The sequence below is a fragment of the Tupaia chinensis genome, unplaced genomic scaffold (genome assembly GCF_000334495.1).
Source record: "Tupaia chinensis unplaced genomic scaffold, TupChi_1.0 Scaffold000197_1, whole genome shotgun sequence".
In the NCBI taxonomy this organism is placed as follows: domain Eukaryota; kingdom Metazoa; phylum Chordata; class Mammalia; order Scandentia; family Tupaiidae; genus Tupaia; species Tupaia belangeri.
Window position 1 is genome coordinate 3,283,291 of NW_006159672.1, and position 7,500 is coordinate 3,290,790.

Sequence of the window (7,500 nt, forward strand, 5' to 3'; positions counted from 1 at the left end):
GAGAAAGAGAGAGAGAGAGAGAGAGAGATAGCAAGCTGCCAGGTCCAGGACTCGAACCGCGGATGGCCATGTAGGAGTCCAGCACTTTAACCACCAAGCCACCTGCTAGTCCCAAAGACACAAACTTTTTAAAAGACATTCTGCAGCCTGGAGAACAGAGACTCAACCCCACAACTGCTAGCTGCTCTGTAGGGGGCAATATTGAGAGAAGAGTCTGGAAAAGGGAGGAGGGTGCCCTGGGTACAATGGCCAGCATGAAATATCTCCACATGTGAAAGTAGTGACTTTCATTTATCTTGACATTATAGATTTGCACATTTTATAACAACAATTGTATATTTCAAATTGACCATTTCTTGCCTGAATCTTTGCACAACTGAGCATTCACCACTGGGGAAACGTCTGCCCTAGACAGTGCTATTAGGTTCAGCCGATAAAAATGCAGGATGCCTAGTTAAGTTTGAATATCACGTAAGTAACAAATATCTTTTTTAGTATAGGGATGCCCCAAAGCATATGTGCTATATTTTATCTAGCAACCCTAATTCTAGAGGACATCACTGCATAAGCAAACACACTTTAAAGAGGATTTTAAATGTTACAATAGGTACCACTCTTAAGAAAAGAAGGCTCCAGGAGTACAGTTGAAAGGCTGCAGTGAGTTCTGTGAACTGCCTCCATGTGTTTTTACGGGAATAATTAGCAATCCATAATGCAATAATGAAACTACCGCTTAGGCAGGAACAGGAGGGCAGCAGGCACAGTCCAAGGTTGGAAAGGCAGGCCAAGTAAGAGCGCTATTTCTATTTCCTGCCAAGCTTTGCCCTTGTGGTTTGTGGCATGAAGATTCAGGGGTCCTGACAGTGTGTTGAGATGCTGTGACAAAAACATCATCATGTTGTCCTCCCCATTCCTGCATGCTCACTGACAAATGCAGCAGGGCAGGCTTATCTCTGACTGTAAGGATACCGGGAAGTCTGGTGGGAACACCATGCACAGGAAGAGTGGATTCGTGTTCCTGTACAACTTCTGTCTCCACTGGACAAGGCCACATCCATCCTGAGCAGAAGGTAGGGTCTCGATACTGACATATGTGCTCTCTCTAGAAGCCTAAGCATCCTGTCCAACATGGTTATAAACAAATCCTTCTCCATTTTCTCCCCAAATACTGTCTGTCCTACTTGGTGAGTATTAATTTTTTATAAGCCTTCACATGATTTCCTTGAATATACATTCGAGGTTCCTTGCTGACAATTATAGTGTCAGAAAATAAAAAGATTCAGTAGACTAAAACTCATTTCTCTAACTGCATTCCCAACCTATCCTGGATCCATAGCAGAAGAAAATCCAACTGATGAGGAAAAGAATGTGACCACTTAATTAAATTTTCTTACATACAGCGAGGCCTCACTATTTTAGGCCAGAATTTACATCTTTTATTAACTCACCTCACCTATACACTTTAGCTCACAATGCCTCTTAACACCATCTGCCATCAGCATACAGTAAGTCACTTGATATTCCACCCACCAATTTTTCCTAACAACCACTGTGCAATTAAACTCCACACGTTCTGCAGAGAGGTAAATTAGGCGCACCTGCGGCCACACTGCATTTGAACTGCATCAGAAAGGGCCTAACAAGGTGAGGGCGCCACAAAGTTATCGTCCTGTCAGGCAATTAGGTTTTCACTTCGGGGACAGCCACACGGTGCAATTACGCCACACATTACCACTCGGCTAATCTTTTGAGCGGGCGCCGGCCTGAGAAGCCGCTCATCTGCAAATGTACCTGCACAGAGCCATCGACAGGAGCTTTTTGTGTGGTATGAAAGATCATTTTTCCCCTCGAGAGGAGGCTTCTATAAATTCCTTGATATCTTTTTAGCCAGTTCACTCTTTTACCTCCATGAGAGCAGAGCGGCTCTTGAAAATATCTTAAAAAGCCTTCACCTTTGTACTGCCATGAGGACCTAGGCTCTGCATTCTTGGGCCCTCACTCCTTGGGCCCTCAACTGCAGGAATTAGCAGAACAAAGTTGGATGCTGGCCCCCATAAACAAACCGAGTACACACGAGCTCAACTCTGAATCAGGTGCAGGAAACAGAAAGCACATGCACACGTGCACACACACACACATATTTGAATGAATGATGTGGCAATCATAGGTTCAGTTTCCAAGGGGTCGTCGAAAAAGTCATGATGCATTTGTCTATGTTTTTCTATGAAAAATGCATCATGACTTTTCTGACAACCCAGGATCAAAAGTGCCTAAAAAGCAGTGCAAATACTTGAGAAAAATCTGTAGAGTACAACCCTACAGAGCAGGATCCTTTTTAAACACTCAGGTCCCAATTACACAAATAATGTAAAGGACAATAGTCCACAGACTCCACTCTAGGTTCCTGGGACCTCTGTAGGAACAAACAGAGAGAAAGAAGAGCTTCGTGCCCACTTTTATCCTCGTTTTGGTTATGTTTAACTCAAGGATTCAATGAAGCCTCCACAAGGAGGATGGCGCAGTGCAGCCAGGGGGTGACTGCCAACACTGTGTACCATTACATGCGGCGCAACTCTAAGCTTTCAACTGGGAAGTGCTCCATGAGAGGCGCTATTACGGTGTTTGGGGAGGGGGTGAGAAAATTGAATGCCCGACATGTGAAGTCAAATGGTAATTCTCATCCTTTACTCAATTACCCTTTAATTGGCTTTTTCCTAAGAAATATCTGACAACCACTTTACATATCTCACTTCCAGAGTCTGGTACACAAAGGATTTAATACTCTTGTTATGAAAGGAAAAATCTTTCCTATGTCAGAAAATCTTTGGCTTTAGCACCAATAAACTCTTTATTACTGCTAAACATGGATTTGCGGCTCGATCGCAAAGAGGCGATAAAAATTCTAACCTGTCATTAGTACATTATGCTTAATTGTGTACAGTGTGTTTCCCGTTGCATCTGTTGGCCCGTCATCAAAATGACCATTATGTGCACTAATTCCCTGACCCTGTCTTTATTTCCCTAAAGAGTCATCATCTTTCACAGTAGGTACCAGAGTAAATCAAGCTTGAAATATGGGCTTTATTTACTTGTTTCTCCCAGGCAGAGGGGAAGACAGCAGCTAAAGACAAACTGCAACATGTCGGTCGCAGCTCCCTCGTAATATTCTACTTGGAAACAGCTTACAAAATCCTGAAAAGTTCTCAGGAGCAATTAGAAGAGGGGGTAAAGGTGTGATCTTATAACTTTTGAAATGAGATTTCCTCTTTCTTGGCATGCAGGGATTAGGACAGAGCACTACACAATGAAGGCAAGCTCCTTCATTCCTCGAAGGACTGGTTCCAGTTTTCCTCTTCCAACTCATGAGGACCGGATGAAGATGGACCCACAGGCACAGCTGGGCCTGTTGCCCAGGAGGACGGTGATGGGAGCAGCTGGGGGCAGCCCTGATAACTTGAGTTTATGAGAAAAATTCCAAGGCCCTCATTTCTGTCTGGGCAATTACTCAACTGCTTTAACACAGAGTTGTGGCCACCACTGTATCCCATGGAGAAAGTTAAAAGTTTGGGCTTGACTTCATTTGTATAAGAGCCGTCAAACAACTCTAGTGCTCAGGTCCGTGTGCAGAGGCAGAATGAGGACACTTTAACCTGGGCTAAAACAAATACTGGGGTCAGTGTTTTAACTGGAGCCCAATCAAGGTATCGCACAATAGGGGCAAGCCCCCACCGCAGTAACTAATTTCAAAGTCTGCTCCATTTCTGTGTGTTTAAGCTATGAATTAGTTCATTTATATTTACTTTTATGAAGCTGATTAACCAGAGCTTCTCTATCTGATGAAAATCATTTTAATTGTAGTGTTAGGCTCCTGTGTAATATCCATTACATTATGAACTGTTTAAATTCTACATGGGTATTGTGTAAATTGGCCCTTTGTGAGCTAGCAGGCAATTAGGACCAAACAGCTCTCCTTTAAACGGCTACAGAACTTTGTGGTGTTGTTCAGGACAATCAGAAACAAAGGAGGCTGTTTAATTGTAATTTAATGGAATATCAAGGAGTCCGTGGCATTAGACGCTGGCAACAGAGAGCAGGAGAGAAAAATTAACTGCAATTATGTTTGATTAAAGCTATCCTTCTCAATAATCAGCGGTCCTGACAGGCCATGGGGCTCTAGTGGGTTCCAGGATGGCAAAAGGTGTTGAGCAATATTAGGGCCAATAAAGGGGATATTAGCATAGCTAATTACAGCCCTGCAAAACCTGTAAGGGGGCCTCTGTGTATTGTAATGTGTGAAATAATTGGCCAAGGCCGTTATCAATTACATAAGGAATGAATTTGGTTTGTCAGAGAAAAGCTGATGAGATGCATTTCATCTGACACCATTCCCTTCCCTCATGTTTCCACGTAGCTAAGAACTTACCCACTTTTATCAGAAGCTGCAACTTACCAGTAGCCAAATCACTGATAAAATTATCTTGCCAGCAAGTGTTAGGTAATTAATACAACTCATCCTCACTGCCTTCCCTACCACTGCTGTTTTCACCTAACTGAAGCCACTAATCATGCAATAAAGATTTCTTTCCCTCTGGTCAAAAGAGAAATAGATTGTCTCCTTAGAAATGCAGTGGGCTTGGCGGGTGCGCCCTGGTGGTTGAGGAAAAAAGGAAAACTTTGAGCTGTTTTAATTGCTCGACTTTTGCATGTAACTACCACTTGTTTAAAATTACCTGCTTCTCAACATCGCAGGAAACCTATCAAAGGGTTTTTTTTTTTTTTAATTGTCAAGTTTTAGACTGTTCCAGGGCTTGGTTTTGCCAGTGCTTGAAAACGTTGAGTCACAGCACGCTGGAAGCTGTGACCCTGATTGGCCGTGTGAAAAGACACCTCGTCAAACCGAGCTGTGATTCCTAGGTGCACGCCTGCCTTAGCACAAGGTTAAGTGGCCACACTCCAAGCAAAGAGCTTTGGCTTCTCAGAGATCCCTCCCGTGCCTGGATTCCAGGCTCAGTCCTAGCAGGCACCATCTTCCCTTCTGGCCCTCGATTATGAGAAATCTGGGAAATCTGAGTCAAAAATGAAAAACACTGGTATCTACTACGGGAGGCGGGGGGGCGGGGGGGTGCCTGCTTTTCAGTTTTAAGGCAGAGCTCTTAATAAGCAGCAAACTCATACGACAGTGGATAGACCTCATGTCATCAATCAAAAAACCCAAAGCGTTCGTGTGTAAATCATGTTGTGTTGACAGCTTCTGGAGGTTCCTGGGGGCTGCAGAGAGAGCCCAATTCCAGACTGACTCCCCATGTTTTCAGTTATTACTATTTTAATATGTAATAACCTTGACAAGAAAAAGTGAATACTGAAAAACAACCAGAAAATGCAGTTTTAAAAACCACCAGCCATTGGTGGTTGGCGGGGGAATGGGAAGGAGGGGAAAGTATGGGGGGAAGGGCAACTGCTTAATGAGTAGGGAGTTTCCTTCAGGGGCTGATGAAAGTGTTTGGAACTAGACAGTGACTGCGCTACTTTGGCGTTATACTAAATGCCACTGAGTTGTTCACTTCCAAATGCTTTATTTCATGTTAAGTCAATTTCACTTCAGTTAACCAAATAAAGTCCCCATCTCAAAGAGAATGTAAGAGTGGAGTGTGCAAACCATGAGGTCCTCTTGGGTGCCAGCCTCTGCAGCCCTTACTGAGCTATTGAAATGAAACAGTTAAGAGTCAAATTAAAAGATAGAGCCTTTAAGACACTTTTCCCTGACTGATAAGAGAGTGGCCAGTGGAGTGCTTCCTTGAGGTCCCTGCTAATTACTGGGAAGTCCCTGAAAGCAGTGGCCGCAGCTGTGGTGTGTGCATGCCCGGCCATCAGTCGCTGGAGTATTGATTACTGAGCAATTCTAGCCGATCGGGTTCGGGCGCTTCAGAGACAATGTGCTTCCCTCACAAAACCTGTAATGAGCAGCTCCTATACAAGACTACATTCTGCTGACATCAGATCTGTGCACTAAGATAGTACACAGGTCAATACGTATTGGATTTCCAAAATGCAAGGGTCTTAATGTCAGGCCTCTCTTTTTCTCTCACTCCTGCCATTAGCTATTACTGGGCTCACGTTCTTTAATGCCATACGGGAGGAAAAATCTGCTCCATTAGTCTGATTTATTCTTCAAATATGCCATGACAAATTGCTTTAACACCAGACTTATTAAATTCTTGTACATTTCAAGTTATGGGTCTCATATACTTGTAGTGACTGCATGACGTCATAATGAAGGGGGCAGAGGGCGACAGTACTGAATTTTACAGCTGTGCCCAGATGTCCTTTGTCAGGGGCCTCCCTTCCCAGGCAAGAGGTCTGGGGTGGTTTGACTCCCCGACTGGGAGTACCTGGTCTCCACGTGCGGCATTCCCCTGGCACGCATGATAACCTGCATGTAAATGTAGATGTATGAGGATTTGAAAATATCCACGGCTTGACTCGCAGTTCAACAATTACTGGCCTTTGTCTGGGGATTCTTGCTCTACTGTAGCAGAGCCCGTCTCTAGTGGACTCGAGCTATTTTACTTCCCTTCGCTGTAGTAACCACACCGCATTAACAATATTTGTACTACAATCGCCAAGGGACCCACTTCCCAGATTCTATCACTTCTTTATCTCCTGACAAATACCTCACTATCGAACATTATTAGGTTTAGAAAATTAACCCTTCACGGTCTAGAGCCACAGTAGGCCCCACCGTCCCTCCAAAGAGCCTTATCACTAAATTTCTGTTATAATGGTTTTTCTTTTCATCACAATTTCAGCAGCGGCTGTCAAGAGGCACTTATAGATACCATGATCTTGTACTTTTGCAATGATTCTCATTAAAATGATGCCAACGAGATCTGATGGGATTTAATGGCTTTGCCGGCCAGTTCAATATCCACTTCCATACAGATCCCTGCCACGTCCTCCGTTTGGAGAAATTTGTATGACTTGCATTAAACTTTTCCGGGTGGTTTTAATGTGTTCAGATAAGTAAAATCTAGGTAGACACTCTAAAAGCAAAATATATCCCAGAGTTATGTGCTTTGTCAGTTACCCTACTCAGCTTGCTGTCAGTTTTCTAGTTAGTATTTTCTGTAACTGTTCCTGATATTTCATGATAGTTTTGATAAGGTTATCTGTTTAAAAGAAGTCAACTGCACAACACAAAAGAAATGTGAAGTGCACTATATTTACACTAGGGTTCTTGTTTCAAGTGCCTATCTTTCTTTTTTCCCCCTTTACCTATTTCTCTATTTCTAATGGGCAATGCAGCATTGACATTATTTCCCCAGCAGATCACTCGCCCTGTCAATCAGTCTGTATTTTGTCTTTCGCTGCGGGCTCATTAAAACAGCTTCCTCACTCCCTCTGGACACTGCTCTATTTGCCAGCTCTGATCACGAAGCTCCTTATTTAAGAAAAATGCCAGCATCACTTGGCTCACATCAGATGCACCCCCCTGACTTGTTG

At 43.5% G+C, this 7,500-nt stretch overlaps 1 protein-coding gene across 11 annotated transcripts in view; it reads right to left on the bottom strand.

Annotated features, from left to right (window-relative positions):
• EBF3 (EBF transcription factor 3) overlaps positions 1-7,500 on the bottom strand; it is a gene marked incomplete at its 5' end in the record, with an annotated part of 139,929 nt that overhangs the window by 46,313 nt on the left and 86,116 nt on the right.